Source organism: Hevea brasiliensis, chromosome 13 (genome assembly GCF_030052815.1).
Source record: "Hevea brasiliensis isolate MT/VB/25A 57/8 chromosome 13, ASM3005281v1, whole genome shotgun sequence".
In the NCBI taxonomy this organism is placed as follows: Eukaryota; Viridiplantae; Streptophyta; class Magnoliopsida; order Malpighiales; family Euphorbiaceae; genus Hevea; species Hevea brasiliensis.
Genome location: NC_079505.1, coordinates 58,181,777 through 58,198,028, shown reverse-complemented (window position 1 = coordinate 58,198,028; position 16,252 = coordinate 58,181,777). Strand labels below are relative to the sequence as shown.

Below are 16,252 nucleotides of genomic sequence, written 5' to 3'. Positions count from 1 at the left end.
AAGCAATAAATATGGTATGATCATGGACTTTCTAAGGGATTCAATTCTGAGCCACCAAGAATTAAATCAGGGCATTCTTAGGTGTCACACCCTACCCCTCTGTAAGGCATAACATGATCCCGTAGTATACCTAATGAATTACCAACTCCGTCTACTGATAACCCATTAAATATACTACAAGGGATTTTAAAAACTTTTCTTACTTCTTTTACCGTGGTGAGCACTATTTACAGGTGTTAAAAACTTTGGTGAACTGAAGTGAAACAACTAACTCATTTGATTTATTTGGAATTTCTGTAAAACTTTTGGCAGAGTGCCATCTATATTTTGGACAAAACAGTTCTTCAGAAAACCTGTAAAAAGCACTTCAATAATGTTCCAAATCTCAACTCCAATATATTTCTCAACACAACAATTTATCAACTCAATTCCATAGAAATTTTTCAAAGTCTGAGATAAGGAAATATAATACAATTTTCACAAGTCAAATAACTCATAATTAATTTACAACTTCAAGGTACAATTTGAATTTACAACTGCTCAAAACCAAAAACAAAATGTACATACAGTGTCATACATTACAGTACAAAATGCAAAATACTGGTATGCTCATTATACCGTGTAATCCTCATTGGATGTATATGCACCTAGTCACGCCTGTCTGTCTCTCTACTGCGACAAAGAATAAAGCTATCACGAGACAATGTCTCAGTGGTGCACAACATTAACCAAATACAATTTAAATCACAATTCATAAATCATATCAATAGTGGATACTTAAAATCATAGTTAAATTCAAGACAATAATTGTCAACAAGAATTTAAACTCCATTTGTCAATATCACAATAATTTTCATAAGTTAGATCATGTTTGAATTCAAAAGACAGTATATGTCAATGAGAGTTTAAATCCATTTCACAATCTCACAATACATATCAATAAATCACACACAGCTTAATCATGATCCATAGTTCAATTCGTCCCAAAAGCCAATGGCTAATGAGGTATTCAATTCGTCCCAAAAGTCGATGACTAATGAGGAATAACATAGCTAGCTAGCAAAAATATGAGTACTCATCCAATTCGTCCTCAACAAGCACACACCTCAACACTTCAGCCAGAGAGGGAATTCAATTCGTCCCACTAGACAAGCTAATGAGGAATACAATCAATATACATGATAGCTGTGGTTTCAAACCATTTCCAATGCTTTTAAATCAATAAGTATCCATCAATGTCATTCAAACAATTTCTCACAGTTTCAAATCATTTACAATGCTTTTCAAGCAATAAATATTCATTCAAATACATTTCCACAATTTAAAACAATAATATACAAATAGTCAATATTTATTTCAATTGAAAATAATTCAAAAGAAATAGTTGTTGTGCACAAACCTCTGATATTTGTCTCCTGGTCCTGACTCAGTATTTCTTTCCCTTTTGCTGAGTCCTTGTTAACTGAGAAACACAATTTGAAGTGTTTCAGTGCTAAATTAATTTGCCTCTAACGATAATGTTCGATAAACAATTCACTGAATACCTTTATTTGCTTAATCACCTAATATACCGACCCTCGATGCGTTTTAGGTAAATTAGGTTTTAGTGTCATTAATATGTCACACTCGATAGGGTTTTAGGTTTGGTACGTTTTGCCAAACTCGTTTCCTTGTTTAGTGCATTTTAATGCAACTTGCTGGATTCCGGGATACTGGTTTGACCTAGCCGGACGGCCTAGTTTCCTCGGTTTTCGAGTTTCGGTCAAAACTACAAACTTGTAGATCTATGTCTTATTGCATGCGGGGCAAAATTTCAGGTCAATCCGAGTTAAGTAGACCAAGTTATGGTCATTACACTATTGCTGGTCAAATGGCATCAAATTAGGTCAATTTTTGGTCAATTTGGTCAACTTTGGTTCAGCCAGTTTTTGGACCCGAACTTGTGCAAGCTTTTTGACTTGCTTATGGTCATTTCTGGGCTTTGGTGTCTTCATAAGACTTGTAGGTATGGGTCTTAACTATTCTTGGTTAAAATTTCAGGTCAATTGGACCTGTTTTGAGTGAGTTATGGCCTAAACACTCACTGCTGCCCAATTGGTCATTTTTCAGGTCCTAATTGCACCTAATCCGAATTGGTCATTTTCTTAGGTCACCTTGCAAGCAAAATTTTGGTATGTTTTCTCAATGAAAGTTGGCACATTTTGTGCCTAGTTCCACCTCCAATTGGTCTCATACCAATTGAGGTTACACATTTAAACTTATTGGCTAAAATATACACTGCCCTTGGTTACTTTACTCAACACACATCAATCACACATTTATCTTGCTCTACTTTAAATCCCCTTACCTAATTCTGATTTTATACCATTCCATATTCATTTATCACTTCTTACTATGGTCAATTTGGACAGAATACAAATATTCTCAATACATCAAATACAACCCTAAACCACAAAGTCCAAATTTAGCAATATATGTACATAAATACACCTAATCATTACATATAAATATCCACTACTAATTTACATACACATTCATCAATTCTTCTATGTCAACATTCTGCCAACACTTCCATCAATACATACAATTATTTAAGGGTTCCCAAGCTACCGAAAACCTTCTTCAACACCACATTGCCCTACAATTCATCAATTCTCATCCAAGTGCCAAAATCACCATATAAACATGAAGTAATTCACTAGGTTATTAAATCATCATGATCAACACCATTTCTCATCAATTATATGCACAAATATCTCATCAAAAACATGACTCCATGGCTGTCCAAAATGAAAACAACAATAACTCTTCAAACTCAAAATTTTCCTTCACAAAACCAACACCCATAACATGCACACAAAACTTAACAAAGCTATCTTCAAAATTATGAACTTACCTTATGCTTGGAGCTTGTTAAACCTTGCTTAAACTTCTCAAATTTAGTATCAAACTCTTCCTTGTGATGAGTAGACAAACTTTCATGAAGCCACTTAAGGGATTGGAGTTGAAAATGGAGAGTTATGAGAGCTTGCATGAAAACGTTAATGGTGGATTCTTCACCTCTTCATTTCGGCTTGGATGGGAAAATGGGGAAGATGAAGTTGCTGCTGGAGATAGTGGACTTACATCAGCCCCATTTAGTGTTTAATTAATCCTATAGTGGTCCACTAACTAGGTTTAAATCATATAATAATCTAATTGTTCACTTAATCCCACATTAACCCATGATTTTAGCTATTTACTTTAGGTACCACCAAATTAATTTTTCATTTCATTTTCTAAGTGTAATATTATTTATTTTTAATGGACATTTAGGTCAAAAGACACTTCGGGATGTCAAATGACCATAATGCCCTTGTTCGGGTGGCATTCCCGATTTTTCGGTAACACCGTATTTTGTCTGTTTTTCGATTTCTCACTTTTCTTTGTACTAATTATTTAATTTTTCTTTAATCTTTCTAATGAGATTTATACTTCAATAAGGGTCTATTTATGTCCTAAAAATATTTTCCAGGGTTCCCCGCAGTCCAGGGCTAGTCAACGGTCCACGCCGTGACTTCGATCATGATCACCATCGTTAGATTTCCTCGTTTAACTTGATCACATTTCTTTGCTATCATTTTTCCTTTGTTTTTCTTGTACTTTCTTTTCTTGTATTTCATTATTTTATGTCTCCTCACTCATATCGAAGTACGGTTCTAGGCATCCTAGCTGTCCGGACAACACTGATCACCGGAGCAGCAGAACGCACTACCGAACTTTGGGGTGTTACATTAGGTGCATTTCATTCATTCATTCTGAAGGAGTACATAATCAACACTTGATCTTGAATTCCTCCCACTAGTCCCACCAATGCTCTTGACCTCCTTGAACTTCTTGCAATCCAATATTACATAGTAATCCTTGGCATACCAAGGCGAATTTACAAGAACTTAAATAAATGAAATTACAACCCAAAAAATATTACAAACTTAATAATGCATGCCCAAAATAAATTAATTAACTTACAATCCCAAAGAAACATAAAAGAAATAAATCCAATCATATTGGTCTTTTATAGTCCATGATCATCCATCATGCATATCACTATTTAACAATTAAATAAAACATAGATACTTAAATTAAATTGAATATCTCATATTCAACTTAAAAATCCAGATTTGAATATGATTCAAATAAATTTAAAAATTCAGATTTGAATCTCATTCAAACAACTTTAAAAATTCAGATTTGAATCACATTCAAACATTTTTTAAAAAATCAGATCTGAATTTTATTCAATCAATTTTAAAAAATCAGATTTAAATATGATTCAAACAACTTTAAAAATTCATATTTGAATCACATTCAAACAACTTTTAAAATTCAGATTTGAATCACATTTAAATAATTTATAAAATTCTGATTTGAATCATAATTTAATTGTGTGATAAAAATTCTAATTAAACAATTTAATTAGACATAAAATGGATTTTAGATCATACAAAAATTGCACATTCATCATCCATTTACCTTTGCACACCATTGTGGTGCATCAACCATGCGCACCATCGTGTTCATCATTTGTGCCGCCACCTTGGCTTTGCAACCAGTAATGAACTTTTGATCTCATGATCAAACACACAATTAAATCATATAAACATCAATCTAAATGGCAAATGTAGTGGCTCTGATACCAATTGAAGGAGCGGAAGCGTGAAAAACACAAGTTTATACCATTGAATTCAAAAATTTTCACCTAGGGTCACATGCATCATGTAAGATTTATTTTTATCTATTTGATTTCAATGATAAACAACATATTAAAACTCTTTTAATATGTTTTTGGATCTGTATTTGCCATTTAAGATTTTAAAATTAATTAGATTAATTTTAGAACCCTAGATTAAATCAAGAATGATTACACTAACCTCTTGATGCACTGCAGCATATTTGCGCCTTTGAGATTCTTCTTCAAGATACCAGATGTTGTCCCTTTAGCTTATCCACACCAAGAACACCTATGGCAGCCCTTGAACAGCTTCTAAAGCTTTTTCTATTAATTAGAAATTCAAGTTCTGCCTTTTAAGAGATTAAAGATGTAAACAGGACACTAGAAACGATTTCTAGTATTTTTAATTCAAGAGATTGATGGCTAATCTCTTTGAATTGATGAGAGATGAAGAAGAAGAGAGGGAGAGCTTCAAAATGGCATGAAAAAGGAGTGTGGCTGCTGGTTGTATTTTATTTTCTCATAACAACACTTATATAGCTAGGTTAACACATTAAACCCTTGCCACATGTCACCCTTCGATTAGCTCTAGGTTTAAGTGACCCAATCACATTGTGCCAAGTGTCAAACCTATATTTAATCTTGATTTTAATCATCTTACATGATTAAAAAACATTTGGCAAGCTTATGTGTAAAGCCATGTGTCACCATCTCATGGTGCCACATGTCACCTTGTGAAATGACCAAAATGCCCCTGTGTCTTAATTTTGAGTTCTTAACCCAAAATAATTATTTCTCTTGTTCTAATTATTTTATATCAAATATAAACTAATTAATTAATCTCTATTAATTAATTTCTCATTAATTAAATTCATATTTAAATACTTTAAATATAAATTTAACTTATACTATACATCCAATAATCTAGATTTAGTTTCAAGTCATGCTAGGGACTTTGCAAATTAATTGCAAACCAAACCTATTTAATTAATCAATTAAACTCTTTAATTAATTAATTAAATCATATTTAAATAGGTGATAACTTGTGTATGTGTGTGACTTACTAGGCTTATCATTAATTGGCAATGAGACATGATATCAACTTTTAATATCATCAGAACTCTTTCTTACCATAAATGATTTCTCTAAATTATTTTATGAACCTCATAGGCCATTGTTAATACCTAGCATAGCATGCCATGACCACCCAATTAGTAATAAGGTTTACCTTAAATGAACCTATAATCGTATGTTACCATGCACTAGAATCTCTCTGTTACAAAATCCCAACTCAAGCTGGAGTCATGGTTTATGTCAAACTCCATTTGCTATGAATATTATGTTCTCTTTTCATTCCAGTTCTTGATTAAAAAGATTTTCTCATCAGAAACTCTTTTCTGAATAAATCTATCTATCTTGGCCAGGAACTTGAAACATCAAGAACAATTAAATGAACATAGGATTTTATCTCTATTTACTTAGAGGAACAGATTCCATCTTGATCAACACCTACCTCCATATATAACTAGTAGGAGCCAAAACATGCCCATATGCCCATACACAATCCAAGTATGAAAGCAGTATCAAACTCAAATTACCTATATACAAGATAACTGTGCTATCTCAGGTCTAAAGATTATATGCACTGATATGATTTATGACAAAACATTGACAAGAGTAAACTCCATGTGCTTGTCATAAGTGTCACTGGTTCGGCCTACTTATCATTTATAAGTGCCTATTATGTTTGTCATATGGCATGAGACTCACCATTCCATCTTATTTATATCTCATATAAATAACTTGGTAACAAACATGAATACAATCTTTCTAGATAAGTCATGTCATTATTATGAAGTATCCTCGATTGTGAACCTATTTATGATACTTTGTGCTGGAAATATTGTCACTCATATTCTTAACAACTTAAGAATAGAATTTCTAACAAAATATCAATGGACCTTTTCTATTACACATAAATATATTATGTAAATGGAAAAGTGGAAAAGCCTTTTATTATTAAAAATATGTACAAGATACATACTAAATGATATGCTCTAGGGCATGCTACTAACATACATATAACATCAAATTACTAATACATGTAATTGGCCTAATTAACTTCATTGCCCATCAATTTCATGTAACAACAACTCAAACTTCTTCAATATCCATGGGTGTTAAAAATAGTACACATCATTATGATGGGTGTTGAATCCACCAGAAATTTAAATTATTCTGCAGCAAGTGATAAATCCAAGTCGAACCCTAGAGACTGAATTATTAAATTTCGTGCACTTGTGTGTAATGGAAAATGAAAGAAACAAAGATTGGGGGGGGGGGGGAGTACACATCATTATGATGGGTGTCGAATCCACCAGAAATTTAAATTAACTGAAATTACCAGTAATGAAATATTTTCTACAGCAAGTGATAAATCCAGGTCGAACCCTAGAGACTGAATTATTAAATTTCGTGCACTTGTGTGTAATGAAAAACGAAAGAAACAAAGACTTGGGGGGGGGGGGGGGAGAGGGGGGGAGGGGGTTTGTAACACAAAAGCAGAAGAAATCAAAAATTCAAAAACTAAAATATGAAAAATCTCAATTTAAACAAACTTCAGTCCAAGGTAATTCGCATTCCAATGCATTGATTTGATCATAGACAAAAGAAATACAATTATATCTTATTGAATACTTAACGTAGATTTTTCAAACGGTGAGGTAAATCCCTGACTTTCCTATACTCATCAATTGGAGCCCAGCACTCTTATTGACTCTAATTATTAACTGAGTTGGTATTAAGCAATCCTCATCAAATTAATAACTGCTTTAAGAAAAGGAAGTAGTTAAGCTGAACAAAAATTTATGAAGCATAAATAATTTAATTCACCCTATTGTTTCCTTAGGTTATTATCGAAAACTTGGATCATAATCAATAAAACTTAATTGCTACTCATGTTCAATCTTACACAACAATTACGGATTATGAAGACAAACTAGCAATTGATTAAATCAAACAATTAACTAATAGGCCTTTTTAACAAATCATTCAATAAATAAAAAATAATTATAACACCCCTATGTTCGATTGTGCGTTCTACTGTTCCGATGACCAGTGTCGGTCCGGACAGCTAGGATGCCTAGAACTACATTTAATTGTTAGTGAGGAGACATAAAATAATGAAATACAAGAAAAGAAAATACAAGAAAAATTAAGGAAAAATAATAGCAATGAAATGAAACTAAGTTAAACGAGACAGCATCGCAGCGATGGGTGACCGCAAGGGGAAGTTACGGCGTAGGCAATAGCCTACCCCAGGACTGCAGGGAACCTTCGGAATTTAGTTTTGAGACAAAAATAAAGACTTATTGAAGTATAAATGTCATTAGAAATATCAAAGAAAAATTAATTAATTAGTACAAAGAAAAATGAGAAATCGAGAAAACGACAAAACTCGGTATTACCGAAAAGTCGGGAATGCAACCCGAATAGGGACATTGTGGTCAATTGACACCCTGAGTTGCCTTATGACCTCAATGTACATTAAAAATGAGTGATAGCACACTTTGAAAATATTATAAAAATTAAAATTGTGATACATTATAATAATAGTGCAAGAAATGGGGTATAATTTGAATAATTAAAACTTTAACACATAATATTGTTTAATTAAACTATAGTGGAGCACTAAGGGGTATTTAAACTCATTAAGGGACATGTGTATGTCCACTAAGCAATTCAGTTTCTGCTTCATCTTCTCCATGCCGAATTGAGGTCCCAAATTCCTCCATAGCCGAAACCTTCAAAAGCTCCACAATCTTCACCATTTTTAACTTAAACCCCCACATCACAAGGAAGAGTTAGATAGCAATTTTAAGAAGTTTAGTGAAGTTTTGGTCAAGCTTTAAAAGTGGTAAGTGTGTATTTTCAATTCTTGTTTCATTAAACTTTGAGTGGATGTTGTGGGTAGTTGATTTATGGGAGAATTTTTGAAGTTTGGTGTTTTAATGGTGGTACACCATTTCGGTAGCTATGAGAACTCAACATATTTAGTTTTTTTTTACTTGTTAATGGTAGTTTAAGATGTTGATGTAAGTGTTTATGTGTATAGAAATAATTTGGATAATGTATACTAAGTGTATGTGTGATAGTGCACTTGGTTTTGGAAGTTTGAAAGCAAATTTAAAGGAGATGTGTTCATGAGGTGATTCGGCAACCTTAAAGTTTAGTTAGAAATTTGTTGCTTCATGGTTTGGTTTGTTGAATTATGTTGCTTATGGTGGCAGCATGTGTATGTGTATAATTGTTTGGATTTGGATATGTAAATGAGGTATGTTCATGTGGTTAAATTGGGTAAATGGACTTTGGAAAATTCTGAGTTATAGTGCACATATTGAGAATGGTTACAAGCTATCCAAAATGACCAAAATGTGTTGTTAAGTGTGTTAATGGTATGGTACAAACCAGAATTGGCATGAAAGAATTAGCGTGGTAAGTATAGAATGTGTAATTGGTAAGTGATGAAGAATGTATAGTAGGGCAGTGTATGTTTTAGCTTAGAACCTTAAGTGTGTGACTCCAATTGGTATGAGACCAATTGGAGGTGAAACTAGGCACAAAAAGTGTCAACTTACATGAAGGAAGTTTACCTAAATTCTGCCTAGAAGGTGACTTGAAAAATGACCAAATCCAGATTAGTGACTTGAAAGCCTGAAAATTGACCATTTGGGCAGTAGTTAGTTTTTTTTATCATAACTTACTCAAAACAGGTCCAATTGACTTGAAATTTTTACCATGAATATTTTAGAAATAGAGCTACAATTCTTATGAAGACACCAAAGCCCAGAAATGGCCAGAACCAAGCCAAATAGCTTGCACAACTTCAGGTACCAAAACTGGCCGAACCAAAAGTGACCTAAAAATGACCTAATCCTACCATTTTAGTGCATTCTGTCTAGCATTGGTAAATTGACCATATCTTGGTCTATGCAACTTAGAATGACCTAAAATTTTGCCCCACGTGCAATAAGACATAGACCTACAAGTTTGTAGTTTGGATTGAAACCTGAAAATCGAGGGAACTAGGTCGTTCGGCTAGGTCAAAATAGTACACCGAAATCCGGTAAATTACAATAAAATGCAATACACTTGGAAATGAAATTGGTAACATATACCAACACTTAAGGGCTATAAAATGTGATATTGGTAACATTAGAATTGACTCACTTAGAGTGCATTAAGGGTCAACATTATAGGTTGACTAATGAAATGAATTGAAGGGAATAGTACCAAGAAAATTTAAATATTGGATTTTATTGTTAGAAACGAATTCATTGAGTACTGAAACACTTTAAATTGTATGTTGCAGTTGAAAAGGATATTGAGAAGCATAAGGAACATTGAGTCAAGGCCTAGAGGCTACTCAAACCAGGTCTGTGCACAATACTTTTTATATTCACTGCTTTTACCAGAAAATTTATTTGGAGAAATGAGTTATGAATAATTTTTTATTGTTTTGGCTTTGGGAATATTATTTAGAAATTATTGTGTTGCCTACTTAGCAAATGAAAATTTTGAGATAAAATATGATTTGTGGTTTGTATGAAATATTAAATATTGTGATTTGGAATTGTTTTGATCCACACTTGGCATGACAATGTTACTATGTCCCTCCTCCATTTATGGGGTAAGTGTGATTATATTCCTCCCTCTTTGACTTACCACTCTAAGGTGAGTGTGGATGAGTACTCATTATCTAGTTAGCTTTCACCCTCATTGATTTCGATTAGTGGGGTGAGTGTGCCTTGTCGTGATGTACACACGACATGTTCGAAAAATTTGTGTCATGACCTAAGTTGTGTTATTGATTGGCAACACTGTGTTATTCAATTGTTTGATCAAATTTGTGTTATATGAGCTTTGAAAAATAGTGAATTGTTTGGATTGTAAATTGTCAATAAAAGTTTTACATACCGCATTTTAAATTGTTATTGTGCACCACTGAGTAAATTTTACTCAGTAATAGCTTTTTTATTGCTGTCGCAGGTAGACAGACAAACAGAGCAGCAGAGTAGGCTGCTTGTACCACATTTTGAGATTTTGCTGGGTATATCGAGTATACCATATTGTGTAGTTTTTATTGTAATGTATGTGCACTGTATGTATATATTGTACTTGGTCTTGAGCAGTTGTAAACTAAAATTGTAAATTATTTTGGCTTGTAAAAATATTATGACATATTTCTTTTATCTCATCTTTTGGGAACACTGGAAAATTGATTGTTGAACTGAGTTGATAATGTTGATAAATTTATTGTGTTGAACAAATTATTGGAGTTTGGGATTGAGGAATTATATATTTGAAGTACTTTTTACAGGTTTTTGAAGAACTGTTTTATTCAAAATACAGATGGCACTCTGCCAAAATTTTTACAGAAATTGTTAATACTTCAAATGTGTTATTTGGTTTCACTTCAGTTAAAAAAAAATTTTAACATCTGTCAATAGTGCTCACCACTATGAAAAGAAGTAAGAAAAGTTTTAAAATCCCTTATAGTATATTTAATGGGTTATTAGTAGACGAAGTTGGTAATTCATTAGGTATACTACGGGATCATTTATGCCTAACAGAGGGGTAAGGTGTGACAACAATTAAATCAGAAAATAATAGATATTTAAAAAGACATAAATTAAATTAAGAACCTGTTCTCTCAAATCACACATAGGAACTTGAATCCCTTAAACTGAATTAAGAACTTAGCCACTCATGTTCATGGCTTACAGAAAAATAAAGAAAAATAAAGAAGAAATCTAAAAAGAATGAAGAACGAATGTCTTCTATGGAGAATGAAGGTCTGAATTGGGATGCTTTTAGATGCTGCCCAAAGACGTATTTATACTAAAAAAACCTAATCCCAAAGATAGGAACCAAACCAAACTAGGAAGGTTTTGAAATTCAAGATGCAGATTTTCAGCCTGCATTCATGTTTCTGGAATCAAGGCAGATTTTCAACGACTTTCTTTCCGAATCTGCCTCTGCCTTTTTCAGGAAATTTGTAGCCCTATTTCTTAGCTTTCTAAGGGGTACTCATGGAACCAAAATTGAGGTCTAACCCCCAAGTTATGGTCCAAAAACCGGGACTAGTTCAGTCAGACGGTCCAGCCCATTGTAACAATTTCATCACCATTTTTGACAAATAAAATGGCCTCATCTCTCGTCCAGCCCCTCATAGAAGTTGTAGAGGTGGCTCTTAAGGTTCAATTGGGCTTTGCCCTGCTTCATTTGGACATCTGAAACTCCACATACAAAATAAATACTGAAACTGGTCGTGACCCATCGAGTCTGAGCTTTTGCAATAGATCCATAGCTCATTTTATCAACCTTAGAGACTGATTTGGGCTTTGGTCCCTCTTTATCATTTGAAGTGCTCTATCTTAGCTTTTTAATAGATTAAATAGCAATTAATTTGGAGACCCACAACTTTAGAAACACCTGAAAAATACAGCAAAGGTCAAATGCTGAAAATTTCTCCATTTAACACAATTATTCCACAACTATCTAAAAATATGTCTAAATGATAAATATATTTTAACCAACTGAAATAAACATACAAAACACACTAAAAATACTTAATGTAATGGGAGTAAAATTAATAAATTATACACTTATCAAATTCCCCCACACTTATTCCATGTTTGTCCTCATGCATGGCTTAAACTCTCAATCATCTCCACTTAGAAGTTCCTTAACTTTACCCTATCACAACATTTTCTAATAAAAAATTAGAAGTTTGAAAGAAGAGGCAAGTAAGGTAATAACCATCATAATAAATTCCATCAACACCATACCAATATATCAACAATTTTCCAACACAAATCAAAAGACTTGAAATCAATTAAGCTCACACAATTAAAGTTCACTAAAATTTTAAGTCAATACACACCAAAACACAATGCTAATTTATCAAGGCACAACAATTATAACTTTTTGCAAATCTTAGGGGAGATAGAAATAAATAAATAAATAAATAAATAAATATATATATATATATATATTTATTTATTTATTTATATATATTTGAAATTGGTACTTCTCTCTTGTCACAGTTACTTTTTTTTTTATTTCAACCGTCACCTTCAGAAAAGTACCTTGCTCATATCCTAGCTAGCTTTTGTCTTGAGAATTGATATGGGATTCATGAAGACCCCTGGTTAGTTTGCTTAACTAAAATAGAGGAGCAAATTTCAAGTTCAACCTTTTATTTCTCCCAATCTATGCATTTACATATTATAAAGTGCCCTGATAGATTAAACAAAGTTCTAAAATATGTATGACACTAGTTTAAAGGACACATAACTAATCATTTCACCATTAAATCAAGCCTAAATGATTTATGCAGGATAAAAAATTGCTCTATGGTATGGAGAAGAGGGAAAATCCATCATTAAAGTTACTATTACCTTGCCTAAAATCTCAAAAATTCAATCTAAAAGAGAAAAGTCATTTCAAGGACAAAGCACTTCTCTCCGAGAGTTAATATAAAATCATGAATCAAGCTTTTTTTTAAATTCAAAAATTAAAAAAAAAATTGTAGCAACACACTTTCTCTTCCCCCACTGTTAAAACTTACATTGTCCCCAATGTAAAGCCCAAATGCAAAAGAAAAGAAAAGAAAAGAAAAAATGCTAGAAAATAAAATAAAATAAGGGAAAAAAAACAAATCTGATTGTGGCTAACAAGCCACCCATGGGTTACCTCCTAAGAAGCGCCTTTGTTTAATGTCATTAGCTCGACATGGTAAAGCTCCTTAATCAACTGAATGCTCTTGAAACCCCTCGTAAAATGGCTTGAGTTCATGACCGTTGACCTTGAATACTTTGTTAGTTCCTAAACTTTGAATTTCAACTGCACCATAAGGAATCACATTAGTAATAACAAAGGGTGCAATCCAACGAGAATGCAACTTACTAGGCATCAGCTTCAATATGGAATTATACAATAAAACTTTTTGCCCAATCACAAACTGCTTCCTTATTTTGTCATGGAATGCCTTTGTCTTTTCTTTATAGATCCTAGAATTCTCATAAGCCTTAAGTTGAATTTCTCATTAAAGTCCTGCAATTGTAATTTTCTTTCTAACTCATCCTCAAAAACATCCTGCACAAATGTATCAACAACGTTAATAGAAAAGACAGAATGATCATCAGCAGGACACTTCATGACATCAAAGATATTAAATTTGACAGTCTCTCCATCAAACTCCATAATTAAGGTACCCTCATCCACATCAATTTTTGTCTTGGCAGTTTTTAAGAAAGGTCTTCCAAACAAAATCAAAGCTGACTTTGATGTGGGAACACTATCCTCCATATCCAGAATGTAAAAATCTGCAGGAAAAATCAATCCTCCAACCTGCACCAACACATCCTCAACTACTTCTAATGGATAAGCATTATAACGATTAGCTAATTGAATAATGACACTGGTTTCTTTCAAAGGACCTAAATTTAAAGTTTGAAAAACTGATTTTGACATAACATTAATAGATGCTCCTAAATCTGCCATTGTACTTTCAAATTTAGAATCACCTATTCTGCAGGGAATAGAAAATGAACCTGGATCCTTACACTTAGGAGGTAATTTTCACTGAATTAGTGCTGACACATTTTCCCCCGCACTGATCTTTTCATTATTCCTCAATTTGCGCTTTGTAGTGCATAACTCCTTAAGGAATTTAGCATACTTGGGAACTTGTTTGATCGCATCAAGTAAAAGTATATTCACCTCCACCTTTCTGAAAGTCTCCAAAATTTCTTTCTCTTGTTCTTCTTTCTTATTTTTAGCCAACCTGCATGGGAATGGAGGAAGAACAAAATTATTAACCTTATTCAGTTTAGGTTCAGTATTTACCTCAATTTCAGGAACTTCAGACTCTTTTTCTCCTTGCTTCCTCTTTTTTATTGACTCATGTGGAGTCTGATTATCAACTTCTTTCCCACTCCACAACAGTATCGTACTCACATTTTCTCTAGGATTCATGACTATTTGTGATGAAAGCTTTCCAGAACCTTGAGCTTTTAGCTTGCTCACAGATGAAGCTAACTGACCAATCTGCCTCTCTATATTTTGAATGCTATTTCTAGTCTCCTGTTGAAACTGTTGTGTATTGTTAGCCAAAGCCTTAACAATTTCATCAAGTGACGTACCTTGATTTGAGGGAGGTGGAGGTGGAGGTGGAGGTGGCTGATTCACTTGTGGTCTCTGCTGATGGTATCGGTTTTGCACTGGTTGATTCCCGTAACTTAGATTGGGATGATCTCGCCATCCTGGATTATAAGTATTAGAAAAGGGATCATACCTGTGTTGTGGATGTCCATAATGTCCTACTGCATTAGCATGTTGCATTGATTCATCCTCTTGTAACACAGGACACATGTCAGTAGCATGACCCAAACCCGAACAAATTCCACATACCTTAACAGTTTGCATTTTTCCTACAGCCAATTGCCTCACCAAAGAAGTTAAATTAGAAATCTATTTCTCAAGGTTAGATGTACTTACCTCATTAACCTTCTTAGGTACGTGATCCATTCTCATTCCAAACTGCTGAGAATTTATTGCCATGTTAGCAATCAACCTCCTTGCCTCTTCTGGTGTCTTATTAACCAAAGCTCCTCCATTCACAGCATCTATCATAATGCGGTCCATTGGTAGAAGTCCCTCGTAGAAATACTGAATCAAAAGCTGCTCACTTATTTAATAATGGGGATAGCTTACACACAGCTTCTTAAATCTCTCCCAATACTCATACAAACTCTCTCCATTGTACTACCGGATGCCAAAAATTTCTTTTCTTATGTTGGCAACACGAGAAGCAGGAAAATACTTCTCCAGAAATATCTGTTTCATCCCATTCCATAAGTTGACAGATCCAGAAGGAAGGTAATACAACCAATTCTTAGCTGTGTCCTCCAGTGAGAAGGGAAAAGCTTGAAGCTTGATCTGATCCTCTGAAACTCCTTGAGGTTTCATGCTGGAACACATAACATGAAATTCCTTTAGATGCTTATGTGGATCCTCACCTGCAAGACCATGAAACTTAGGCAACAAATGGATTAGTCCAGATTTCAATTCAAAAGCAACATTTAAAGCAGGGTATTGGATACACAAAGGCTGTTGGTTTAGATCAGGAGCAGTCAACTCTTTGAAAGTCCAAGCAGCCATGGTTTCATTTTCGGAACTTGACTCTGAATCCGAATCCGAACTTAGCTCCTTTGGATATTGGACTCCTTCAGATGTACTTGGAATCTGCCTAGCTTGCTTAGCCAATTTTCTCAACCGTTTAGCTGTTTTTTCTACTTCTGTATCAAAGATCAACTTACTAGATTGAGAAATTTTTGTCATAAAAAAAAATCAAAGTAAAAATAAAAAAATGCCTCAAAACCCTAGAAAACAATGGAATTTGGCCTCAAGAGGGTGGGGCCAAAGAATCTTATGGATTATTAGTCTTGATCATAGCATTATTTCCTTCAAAATAGG

General features: G+C 33.5%; 1 non-coding gene across 1 annotated transcript; it reads left to right on the top strand.

Annotated features, from left to right (window-relative positions):
- The first annotated feature begins 15,467 nt into the window (after window positions 1-15,467).
- Window positions 15,468-15,574, top strand: LOC131172407 (small nucleolar RNA R71). Its single transcript, XR_009142885.1, has one exon. It is a non-coding gene; the product is annotated as a small nucleolar RNA R71 (small nucleolar RNA).
- Window positions 15,575-16,252: the final 678 nt, after the last annotated feature.